Raw genomic sequence first — 12,703 nt, 5'->3', positions numbered from 1 at the left:
CCACACCCCGCGCGGAGACGCACTGCGGAGCCCCACCGAGGGGGCAGGATGGGCCGGGATGGGGCAGGGCCGCGCTCCACCCCCGGCGACGCCGGCCGCGAGCGCCAGCCGAGAGGACCTGAGAGCCGGCGCCGGGAGAACGCCCGGGCCCCGGCCCCAGGGACCTCTCCTCGGCGGCCGGGATCGACCAGGGGCGCCTGCCCCTCTCGGCCCCACGGTGTCGCCCCCTCTCCTCGCCCCGGCCCTCCCTTCTCGAGTCCCCGGGTTCCCCGCCTTCGGGTCTGGCGCTCGGGTAGCCACCCGGGCACCGCGGGGAGGAAGTCTCGGCGGCGCGAGCAGGAAGCCCGGCGGGCCGGCGCGAGGAGGCGCGGGGCACCAAGGGGACACGGCGGCCACCGCAGCCGCCAGGGGATCGCTTGACGACCCCCGTGTGCTCGGCGCCTCCCCTGGTGACGGGAGGACGCGCGCTTGGCCCCAGGTTGCCTTCCGCGGGCTGAGGGAGAGTGATCTGCCCTCAAGTCTAAGTCGCATGGCCGCGGGGAGCGGGTTCTGTGCGACCCCCGGTGCGGTCAGGGCGCCACGCGGCCTGGTCATAATGGGAAGGACAGCCTTCCCGAGCGAGAGCGGGGCTCGCCGGCGCGCCAGCCCGGCCGCGGGTTGGGGGATTGGGGGTGCGGCGCGGAGCGGACGCGGGACCCCCGCCCGGGCCCCGCTCCGGCGAGCCTTCAGCCTGGTGCCCGTTCTCGACTTTGCAGAGCACTTGAGCGTCCCGCACGCGGCTCGGGCCCCCGGGCCGCCCCCAGGACCCGGTCTCTTGCAAGTGACCTTGCCCCGAGCGCCGCGCGGCCCGGCCCGGTACCCAAAGCCGGGATCGCGGCGCTCGACTGGGCACCCGCAACCGGCGGGCGGCCGGTTGTCGTGACGACCCGGACGCCGCCTCTGGCCGGCCCCGCCCCTCCGAGGCGGCCAAGGCCCGCCAGGCTCGGACCTGCGCCGGGGCCGCCACCCCCGGCGCCGCCGCGGACAGTGGGGCCGCCGCGGCGCCGCTCGGCTTCGCCCGCGGGCGGCATCGCTGCGCGGGGAGCCGGCTGGGAGGAGTTCGACCTCGCAGCGCCACACCGCCCTGCGTTGTACGGGCTGGGGATAGAGGCCCGGGAGCTAGAGTCCGGCCCCAAGCACCCTCGGGGTGGTCTGAGGCTTGGGTTCCCGGAGGCGCCTGCCTGCCCCTTCCTCGCCCAGGAGTCCTCGGGTCGGGCAGTGCCCGCCGCGGCCCCCTCCTCGTGACTGCTCTCCGCACCCCCGGCTTCTGGAGCCTGCTGTCTCCGGAGCTGGGCATGGTTGCTTTGGAGAAGAAAGGCCAGGCAACAGGGACCCCTGCTGGCCCCGGGAGGGGGCCTGACCGGAGGCTGCCCGCTGGCTCGGCATAGGCGCCAGAGTGCTGGAGACGCCTGCTGGGCGTGGCCCTTCCCGGGCACCAGGGACACAGCACCAGGAACTGGGCAGTGCTGGTGTGAGTCAGCTCCAAGCTGGCGGGGCACCCCCGATGGGAGCGTGCCAGTGTGTGCACGGGGGAGTGTGTGCAGATGGAGGTGTGCAGAGACAGAGACGCCAGCAGGCCTCCCCTTGATGGAGAAGGGGCCCTAGAGTCTGTTGCAGGGCTAGAGCGCTGGGTGTGCGGGTGCACAGGAGGGGAGCCTCTGAAAGGGGCCTGGGGTTGGGGTGAGGAAGGGGGCTTCTGGGGTAACTTCCAGGTGTCAGCAGGAGCAGCTGTTTGGGATGGAGAGGCAGATACACCCGAGGATGCGCTGGGCTTTGGGGGCAGCGATGGGGCAGTGGTGTGTGTTGGGGGGCACTGGAGTGGGGGGGCCAAGGACCACGCTGGAGCTCCCAATTTCGAGGGGGCAGTGTCGTGGAGCTGAGAGGGGACAGGACTTGAGAGAAGGGTGGCCCGCCCCACCTCCTCTCGGCCTGGGACCCAGCCTGTCCGCGTGTCAGGTATTTTTAAGTGAGCGTGGAAGCCATTTTTAAAAACCCTGTCTCCACAAGGTAGGATAGAGAAAGGAGAGTCAGCTGACTGGCAAATCGATTTGCATTTTAAAGGGTCGCTGTTCAGGACCTCACTGGGCAGACCTGCCCCGCCCGCCAGCTCCCTGCGGGCTCCCCTGCTGCTTCCTGGTCTCTGGAAGGCCTGTGGAATTTCCCAACACCCTGGCTGAAATGCAGAGTCCGTCAGAGCGGCTGATCAACCCCGGGGTCTCCAGGCCACCACCTCGTCTTCACCCGCGCCCCATCCTCCAGGCCCCCTCCCGGACTGCCTGGTGCTGAAGGCCCCTTGGGGCTGGGAGGAGCTTCCGAGTGGCTCTGACCCAGGGGAGCTGGGCCAGGAGCCTCTCCCCAGGTCTCTGGACTTTGCCCTAAAGCTGTCACTCCTTGGTTGTGGGCACACAGCCACTGCCAGGCCTGCCCGGCACCCGGCCCCTGGCCTGGTCTGCCCAGGGTGCCAGGAGAAAGACCCAGGCTGGCAGGCCTGGCCCGATGGGCAGGGAGGTGGCCTGCAGGCGGGCAGGAGACTAGGGTGGAGTCGGGTGACCGCAGGCTGGCGGGAGGAGGGCCACAGAGGCGCTCCAGGCAGTGGCTGCCTCAGTGTCGGCCTCACCCGAGGTCCTGCGCTGGTCCTTGGACGAGCCCAGGACCCACCATGTGTCAGCCTGACCCCTCACTCCCTGACCACCTGCCAGTGCCCCCATCTCTCAGGGTGACCCTCCAGCCTTCACCCACAGGAGAGCCCCTGTGTGCCGTGGAACATAATTGCGCCTTTGTCATCCTCTATCTCCTATGAGGTGGGAGACTCCCCGAGGCCTCCCTGTGCCTGGAAGGAATGGCCTGTTGTGGGTTTGCCGGGCTGGTGCCCCGCCCTGCCCCCGCAACCCCACCTCAAGCCCGGGCCTCCTCCCACTTCCTTACTGAAGCTCCCCTGGGCAGCCTGGCAGGCGAGCCTCCTGCAGCCCAGCCCCAAAGCCAAGTGCTTCTGAGGTGGAGCCAAGGTGGCTGGTCACAGAAGGACCTCAGGCCAGAGCCATGGGTCCCCAGAGCCAGTGCCCGGAGCGCCAGGGTGTGAGAGCCGGGAGGGGCCCGGACACTCCTGGTGCGACTCAGTCCTGGCAGTTAGTGGCTGGGAGGAGGAGACTAGGGCCTGAGTGAGGACGCGGACTTCACCGAGCACCCGCTGACCACCACCTGCCTAGGCCCAAGGCCGGAGCACAGCCTCGTGGCTGTCATCATCTCCCCTGTAGGCCGCAAAGCCCATTGGAAAGTTATCCTGTTCCGTTCCAACCTGGAAGCCCTGGGTCTGTAAGACTGATTTCTTTCCATCTGACCAGCCTGGAGGGTCGGGTCTAGAGCCTCCAAGCCCACTCTGTGGGCGATGACGGTGATCATCGTCTCACAGGCCTGGCTGCAAACAAACCTGCCCAGACTCCGTTGGAGGGTCCACCACAGAGTTGGTTAGGAGCATGAACTCGGGCCCGAGGGCTGGGGTCCTGCTGTGCAACCTTGGGGAGTCTGCCTAAACCCCTGTGCCTTGGTGTCTTCATTTGGAATGTGGGAGCCCTACAAGATGGGCTTGCTGTAGAGATTAAATGAGTTATTTATTATACATGATGTACTTAGCACAGCACCAGCCCCTAGTAATGAGTCTATAAGAGTTATCTGCTTATCATCCTCTTCATCACCACTGTTGTAACCACCGTCACCACCACCACCATCACCACCATCTCCACCATCACCAACACCAGCAGTACATCCTGTAGCTGAGTCAGCTCCTGTGCATCATCCGACCCCACCACTGGTACTGAGCCTGGTCCGGTGGAGATGCTGAAGGGCCCTGGCAGGGGGGTCTGGTCCCACTTAGAGGCCTTTCCTGTAACCCACCTGCCCTGTGACCTGGCCCCTCTGCACCCGGGCCTAAGTGCCTGCAGAGGCCTGAGAACCCAGGGCCCCCAGCCCCCTGACCCCAACCCAGCACAGGGCTAGGGGGGCAGGGGAGAGGGCACAGGACATGGGGCCCAGGGCGGGGGTGGGGCAGAGTTTGGAAAGGCCCAGTTGCTTCCTACTGCTGGGTGCTCAGCCCTCTCAGAGAAGGAATGGAGGCTGATGGTTTTGTGCAAGGTGGGGTGGGCAGTTCTTCCCTGAGCCCTGCTCTGCGCGGGCCTCAGGCTGCCTGGAGACCATCACCAGCCATTCCTAGCTGGAGGGAACACTCCCCTGGGATATGCAGGCAGGAAACAGCAACAGGAAGCCCCAAGCCCAGGACTGCTCATCTCTCCAGAGCAGCGGGCTCCCTGCTCTGGGGGATCGGGCTGCACAACTTGGGCCTGAGGACACTCCACCTCTGCCCTTAGGCCAGAGGAGGGCCCCCAACAGGCACAGCTTCCCCGAGCTAGGATGTGTGTCCACTTTGGGTCCGCACTCCACCTCGAGACGCCAGTGAGCACCCGGGACTTCACTTGCGCCCACAGGACCCGGAGCGCAGGTTCTGGCCACACCCGCACACCACGGCCTTCGGAGCCGGGCCGCGGGATGACGCCCCTGGGCCGGCCGGTGGACAGCCCAAGGCGAAAGAAGGGCGTGTCCGCGGGCTTGACCAGGCTCCTGGGGAGAGGAAGGGGCCGGACCCGCCCCTTTCGGTACTCCTTTCGGGCCCTCCACTCGGGGGTCGCAGCTCGTGGACTGTGTACCAGCTGGGATGCGGGGGTCTCGTTGCAGTGGGAGGCGCGCTGCTCTTGTGGCCCCGCCCCCAGCCAGCGGCTGCGCTCCGGGCGAGGCAGGACCCGGCTGGCCTGCGGCCCTGGGGCCCGGTCCGCGTCCGACCCGCGGCGCCACCTGCAGGGGACCTCGCAGCAGGCCCGGGCCAGGCCTCCGAGCGGTCCCGATCGCCCCGCCTGGCCAGGCCGCCGCGGCCCGGATCGCCCAGACGGACACACCCGGCCAGCCCCGCCCCGCCCCCTGCGCCTGGGTTCCGCCTTCTCCGCGGGATGCTCCTCCCCCTACCTGCCCGGGGCCGGCCGGCCAGCTCGAGACACGGGTGGTCAGGCCTGCCGGGGGTGCACTGCGGGTGAGGAATGAGCGGACACCAGCCCGGGGCGGGCGGGCCAAGCGAAAGAGGGACGGAGGGCGTCCCCCACCTGGACACACCGATGACACAGCGGGTGGCGCCCCGCCCGCACACGCTCCGAATCCCAGGAGCAGGCCGCCCCCAGCAGCCCGGCCCCTTCTGGGCAGTGAGAGCTGCTGTCCCAGGCGGGTCTTGGGGAGCCAGGCGTGCTCTGGTAGAGGCAGAATGAACACATGACGGCCATGAGGCGCCTGGGGAGGGGCCTCCCCCTGGCTCCCAGCCTCAGCCCAGGCCAGCCTGCCGGCCTGCCTCCCTGAGTCAGATGCAGACCACCCCCCGAACCCCCCCTGCCGCCCCCAGCGCGCCTTGAGGGCAGCGGTGAGGACAGCGGGCCAGAGTCTGGGAGCCGCTGCTCATGTCTCGGGGGTGGGCCTGGTCTAACCCTGCCCTCCTCTCTCCGCGAGGCCTAGAAGGAACTGAGGCCACGGAAGTGCCAGGAAATGGGGCGGGGCCGCAGGAGGGGAGGGGGCGGGGCCGCAGGAGGGGAGGGGCGCGCCTGGGTCCACAGCGCCGCCCCAAAGGTCAGGGGGGGCCAGCCTGCCCTACCTCGGGGAGCCAGCTTCTGGCCAGCTGACGCAGGAGCTGACACAGGAGCCCGTGCCAGCAAGGCCGGCGGAGGAGGAGGCGGCCCAGCACAGCGCCCACGTCAAACCTCCAGGGCTCGACAGTGAAGGACCCCCCCACCCCGACCCCCCCGGGGAAATTTCCATCAGTGACCAGTGAGGAGGACACTGTGCTGAGATGCAAATGACAAACGTCTCCCGGCAGTGAGCACAGAGTCGGGAAAGAAGAGACCACAGCTGGGGGCAGAATCCACGGGCAGCAAGGGCTTGGGGACAGAAGGGCCAGGAGGGGTAAATGCCAGTACTGATCCGGGGAGACTGGCACCCGTGGCCGGGAACCCCCTGGCTCCAGACAGAGCTGGTGATGTAGCCCCCGGAGAAGACAGCCCCACGTAGGACCCCGGGGACACAGGCTCTGCCTCTGCAGACTGGGGGCCGGAGGTCAGCTCAGTGCATCAACCTCCAGTCCGGGGGCAGCCCCCACGGGCGGCCATTGCCTGCCCGGGGCGGAGGGCGGGCTCGGTGGGGACGTGCCCACCACCCCCACAAGAGCAGAGGTGGGAAGAAGGCCACCAACAGGTGCGGGAGGGGCTGGAACCGAGACCTGGAGGTGAGGCAGACATGGCGGGGAGCCGCGGGCCCATCTGAACTCTGTGTGTCCACGCGGATGTCTGCCAGCTGGGCCGTGGCCCTGACATGCCAGAAGCCCTCCTGCACTGGCCTCTCCTGGGCGGTGCCCAGAGGCGTGCAGAAGGGGAGCACAGGGCCCCGCACAGCAGAGGGCTGGGCAGCCTGTGATGGAGTCCATGCAGGGCACACTGGGACGCGTGCTGTGCTGGTTCGCGGCCTGAGCCTCGGGGAGGCCTGGGGGCCTCTGCGAGCCCCAAGAAACCTTAAGAGGGCCAGGCACCCGCCACAGAGGCCACATGAGGGGACCACGAACCGCGGAGCGCACTGGGGAGATGGGTAGTGACGAGAGAACTGGCCTGAGGAGGCCCGGTGACCCAGGAGCGGCCACACACACTTGCTCTTCAACATACAGCTGCCCGCCCCCGCCACCATCCGTGGCCTCTGTAGGCTGCATGGGGTCTCCCAGCCGCGGCAGGACCAGATCCTAATGCCACCTGGAAGTCAAACTCCACACGTCTCAACCTTCGTAAAAAAATCACTCTGCTGTAAGAATGACTTAGACACAGCATAAAAGTCAAAGACTGTCAGATGGTGGGTTGTTTTTTTAAATAATAGAACAACTCAGCATTAGCAAGTTCAGTATAATCATATAGTATTGTTTAACTGTGGAATAGAAAAGTGATACAGATGAACTTATTTGCAAAGCAGAAATGGACACAGATATAGAGAACAAATATGTGGATACCAAGGGAGAAGGGTGGGCAGTGGCAGGATGAACTGGGAAGTTGGGATTGACATACACATACTGCTGCTGCTGCTGCTAAGTCGCTTCAGTCGTGTCTGACTCTGTGCAACCCCATAGATGGCAGCCCACCAGGCTCCCCCATCCCTGGGATTCTCCAGGCAAGAACACTGGAGTGGGTTGCCATTCTCTTCTCCAATGGATGAAAGTGAAAAGTGAAAGTGAAGTTGCTCAGTTGTGTCCAACTCTTAGCCACCCCATGGCCTGCAGCCTACCAGGCTCCTCCATCCATGGGATTTTCTAGGCAAAGTACTGGAGTGGGCTGCCATCACCTTCTCCGATACAGACGCTACTCAGTATAAAATACATCTGATGCTGAAGCTCTAGAACTTTGGTTAGAACTGGACATGGATCAAGACTGACTCCAAATCGGGAAACGAGCACATCAAGGCTGTATATTGTCACCCTGCTTATTTAACTTCGATGCAGAATACATCATGTGAAATTCTGAGCTGGATGAAGCACAACCTGGAATCAAGATTGCCGGGAGAAATATCAATAACCTCAGATATGCAGATGACACCACCCTTAAAGTAGAAAGCGAAGAGGAACTAAAGAGCCTCTTAATGAAAGTGAAAGAGGAGAGTGAAAAAGCTGGCTTAAAACTCAACCTTCAAAAAATTAACATCATGGCATCTGATCCCATTACTTCACGGCAAACAGATGGGGAAACAATGGAAACAGTGAGAGACTATTTTTCTGGGCTCCAAAATCACTGCAGATGGTGACTGTAGCCATGAAATTAAAAGATGCTCCTTGGAAGAAAAGCTATGACCAACCTAGACAGCATATTAAAAAGGAGACATTACTTTGCTGACAAAGGTCCATCTAGTCAAAGCTATGGTTTTTCCAGTGGTCATGTGTGGTTGGGAGAGTTGGACTATAAAGAAAGCTGAGCACTGAAGAATTGGTGCTTTTGAACTGTGGTGTTGGAGAAGACTCTTGAGAGTCCCTTGGGCAGCAAGGAGATCCAACCAGTCCATTCTGAAGGAGATCAGCCCTGAATACTCATTGGGAGGACTGATGCTGAAGCTGCAACTCCAATACTTTGGCCACCTGATGTGAAGAACTGACTCATTTGAAAAGACCCTGATGCTGGGGAAGATTGAAGGTGGGAGGAGAAGGGGACGACAGAGGATGAGATGGTTGGATGGCATCACTGACTCAGTGCACGTGAGTTTGAGCAAGCTCCGGGAGATGGTGAAGGACAGGGAAGCCTGGCGTGTGGAAGTCCATAGGGTTGCAAAGAGTTGAACACAACTTGGAACCTGAACAGCAACAACGAGAGGGAGCCCTGCCGGTGTCCTGTGGCGAGAAGGCCCTCCATGGGAAGGAAGTCCAAAACAGAGAGGATTCACGTGCACATGTTGCTGATCCACTTTCTGCACACGAGAAATTAACACACTGTAAACAACTGTGCTCCAATAAAATTAATCTAAAAGATAAACGGTGATACCGACACCCCCAAAAAAGCTCAGTGTGATGCTGATCCCCTTCCATCTTTTCGTCTGTCTGTTCTGCTGGTCTGAGATTCCCTCCACTCTCCTCGCTGCTCATCTCAAGTTCCCCGTGCCCTGCATCCCGTTAAGAGTTAACGATCCTTTACCTTCTCTCTTCATTTTGGAAAATCAGACGTGTGTTTTCTTCCCTGTGTCCTCTGACCCCACAGCTTCCCTTCTCTTCCCTCTCTGCTTCCCCAGATAAAAATTTTAAAATAATTTTCTAAAAAAAAAAATGGTTTTAGGGACCTCCCTGGTTAGTGAGGTGGTTGAGAATCCGCCTTGCAATGGAAGTACTGTGGTTTGGATCCCTGGTCAGGGAGCTAGGATCTCACATGCTTCTGGGGCCAAAAAAAAAATCAAAACATAAATCAGAAGCAACATTGTAACAAACATTCAATAAAGACTAAAAACATGGCCCACATCAAAAAACGTTTAAAAATTGTTTTGAAAACTTGTTTTATTGATGCTCTTTTTCCTAGTCCATGAAGTTTTGCCTTTTTTTTTATGACCTGCACGTTTTATAATTTTTATTTACTTACTCAGTTATTTGGCTGTTCTGGGTTTTCGTTGCTGCGTATGTGTTTTCTGGCTGTGGTGAACCGGGGCTTCGCGTTGCCGTGGCTTCTCGCCACGGAGCTCAGCTCTGGGGCACACGGGCTCAGCAGCCTGGGCTCCTGGGCTCGAGAGCTCAGGCTCCACGCTTGCGGCTCATGGGCTTAGTTGTTCCGATGCAGACAGAATCTTCCCAGGCCAGGGACTGCACCCGTGTCTCCTACCCTGGCAGGCAGATTCTTTACCACTGAGCCACCAGGGGAGCCCCAAATAATTTTAAATTAAAAAAATTTAACATCAGAGAACAGCAAGGGAAGAATGCAGGAACAAAAACACGAAACTCATAAAACAGGAACATGTTGCTGTTCAGTCGTCAGTCGTGTCTGACTCTTTGCGACCCCATGGACTGCAGCACGCCAGGCCTCCCCACCCATCACCAACTCCCTGAGTTTACTCAAACTCACGTCCATTGAGTCGGTGATGCCATCCAACCATCTCATCCGCTGTCGTCCCCTTCTCCTCCCGCCTTCAGTCTTTCCCAGCATCAGGGTCTTTTCCAATGAGTTGGCTCTTTACATCAGGTGACCAAAGTATTGGAGCTTCAGCATCAGTCCTTCCAGTGAATTTCATTCAGGGTTGATTTTCTTTAGGATTGACTGGTTTGATCTTCTTGCAGTCCAAGGAACCTCAAGAGTCTTCTCAGACGTTCAGTTCAGTTCAGTCCCTCAGTCGTGTCCGACTCTGTGACCCCATGAATCGCAGCACGCCAGGTTTCCCTGTCTGTGACCAACTCCCAGAGTTCACTCAGACTCACGTCCATCGAGTCAGTGATGCCATCCAACCATCTCATCCTCTGTCGTCCCCTTCTCCTCCTGCCCCCAATCCCTCCCAGCATCAGAGTCTTTTCCAATGAGTCAACTCTTCGCATGAGGTGGCCAAAGTACTGGAGTTTCAGCTTTAGCATCATTCCTGCCAAAGAAATCCCAGGGCTGATCTCCTTCAGAATGGACTGGTTGGATCTCCTTTCAGTCCAAGGGACTCTCAAGAGTCCTCTCCAACACCACAGTTCAAAAGCATCAATTCTTCAGCGCTCAGCCTTCTTCACAGTCCACCTCTCACATCCATACATGACCACAGGAAAAACCATAGCCTTGACTAGACGGACTTTTGTTGGCAAAGTAATGTCTCTGCTTTTGAATATGCTATCTAGGTTGGACATAACTTTTCTTCCAAGGAGTAAGCGTCTTTTAATTTCGTGGCTGCAGTCACCATCTGCAGTGATTTTGGAGCCCAAAAAATAAAGTCTGACACTGTCTCCACTGTTTCCCCATCTATTTCCTATGAAGTGATGGGACTGGATGCCATGATCTTAGTTTTCTGAATGTTGAGCTTTAAGCCCACTTTTTCACTCTCCACTTTCACTTTCATCAAGAGGCTTTTTAGTTCCTCTTCACTTTCTGCCATAAGGGTGGTGTCATCTGCATATCTGAGGTTATTGACATTTCTCCCGGCAATCTTGATTCCAGCTTGTGCTTCTTCCAGTCCAGCTTATATGATGTACCCTGCATATAAGCTAAATAAGCAGGGTGATAATATACAGCCTTGACATACTCCCTTTCCTATTTGGAACCAGTCTGTTGTTTCATGTCCAGTTCTAACTGTTGCTTCCTGACCTGCATACAGATTTCTCAAGAGGCAGGTCAGGTAGTCTGGTATTCCCATCTCTTTCAGAATTTTCCACAGTTTATTGTGATCCACACAGTCAAAGGCTTTGGTATAGTCAATAAAGCAGAAATAGATGTTTTTCTGGAACTCTCTTGCTTTTTCCATGATCCAGCGGATGTTGGCAATTTGATCTCTGGTTCCTCTGCCTTTTCTAAAATCAGCTTGAACATCTGGAAGTTCACGGTTCACATATTGCTGAAGCCTGGCTTGGAGAATTTTGAGCATTACTTTACTAGCATGTGAGATGAGTGCAATTGTGCAGTAGTTTGAGCATTCTTTGGCATTGCCTTTTTTGGGATTGGAATGAAAACTGACCTTTTCCAGTCCTGTGGCCACTGCTGAGTTTTCCAAATTTGCTGGCATATTGAGTGCAGCACTTTCACAGCATCATCTTTCAGGATTTGAAAGAGCTGCACTGGAATTCCATCACTTCCACTAGCTTTGTTCGCAGTGATGCTTTCTAAGGGCCACTTGACTTCACATTCCAGGATGTCTGGCTCTAGGTCAGTGATCACACCATCGTGATTACCTGGGTCGTGAAGATCTTTTTTGTACAGTTCTTCTGTGTATTCTTGCCACCTCTTCTTGATATCTTCAGCTTCTGTTAGGTCCATACCATTTCTGTCCTTTATCGAGCCCATCTTTACACGAAATATTCCCTTGGTATCTCTAATTTTCTTGAAGAGATCTCCAGTCTTTCCCATTCTGTTGTTTTCCTCTATTTCTTTGCATTGATCGCTGAGGAAGGCTTTCTTATCTCTTCTTGCTATTCTTTGGAACTCTGCATTCAGATGCTTATATCTTTCCTTTTCTCCTTTGCTTTTCGCTTACATACTATATAATAACACACACTACAATTATTTGTTATTTACCTCCTTCCCCAACTGCTTTGTTTTGCAGTAACTTGTTATATAGCAGCAAGTAACTGACGCATCTAGCTTGTTGAGCTGGGAGCCCAGGTACGGATTTTCCATGTTTCTTCCTTTCTGACACATGCAATGAAATGGGAAAGTTCCCTCCAAGCACTAACCAAACCCAAAAAGCAGAGGAAAGGAGCACAGAAACCAGGGATACAGAAAATGCAATAGCACCTCGACAAAGCCAATGGTGATTGTTCAAAAGTACTAATAGGAGTGATGAATCCCTAGCAAGATTAAGGAGGACGGCATCACATCAAGAATGAGAGGGGAAACGCTACAGGTCCTCAGCGACCGAGACAACGCTGAATGAGAAGATTACCAAGGATTTTATGCTGATAAACCAGACAACTTGGATGCAATGAAAAAAGTCACTGAGAAACATATCTATCAAAATCGACACAAGAAGAAATCGAGACTCTGAGTCATCCTGTATCTGTCAGTTAGAATCAAAGGTGTTTTCTAGATCAAGCCTTCACCTCACGTCATCACATGTTCAGCCAGCAAAAGAGGTTAAGTCGAGTGACTGAGTGATGGCCCCCCGGGGGTCTGGGACAGGTCTGGGGCAGGGCAGGGGGCAGCCCCTGGGGAGAGGGGCAACACAACCAGGCAGGAGGAGGGCACCGCTCACGGGACCCCTGACCCCACTGCAGGCAGGCAGTCATGGGCTCTCCAGGCCTGCTGTGAGCAGGGTGGGGGGGCCTCCACGGAGTGGGGGACCCTAGGGGGTGGGGGGACCTGAGGGCAGGTGTGGGGGACCCCGAGGGGAGGGAGGCTGCCTGAGGGCAGGCGCAGGTGCCTACACCGCGCTCTGCCCACGATCGACCGATGGACACGGA

At 58.2% G+C, this 12,703-nt stretch overlaps 1 long non-coding RNA gene across 1 annotated transcript; it reads right to left on the bottom strand.

The window, feature by feature from the left end:
* Window positions 1–7,001: 7,001 nt before the first annotated feature.
* Window positions 7,002–9,959, bottom strand: LOC147344569 (uncharacterized). Its single transcript, XR_015155474.1, has 2 exons — window positions 9,210–9,959; window positions 7,002–8,550 (listed from the first exon to the last, which is right to left on the bottom strand). It is a non-coding gene; the product is annotated as an uncharacterized LOC147344569 (long non-coding RNA).
* Between the last annotated feature and the right edge of the window lie 2,744 nt (window positions 9,960–12,703).

The sequence above is a fragment of the Bos grunniens genome, chromosome 26, assembly GCF_055505025.1.
Source record: "Bos grunniens cultivar Pamir isolate PY7600 chromosome 26, Bosgru_T2T1.0, whole genome shotgun sequence".
NCBI classification, from domain to species: domain Eukaryota; kingdom Metazoa; phylum Chordata; class Mammalia; order Artiodactyla; family Bovidae; genus Bos; species Bos grunniens.
This window is presented reverse-complemented; position numbering and strand designations above follow the sequence as displayed.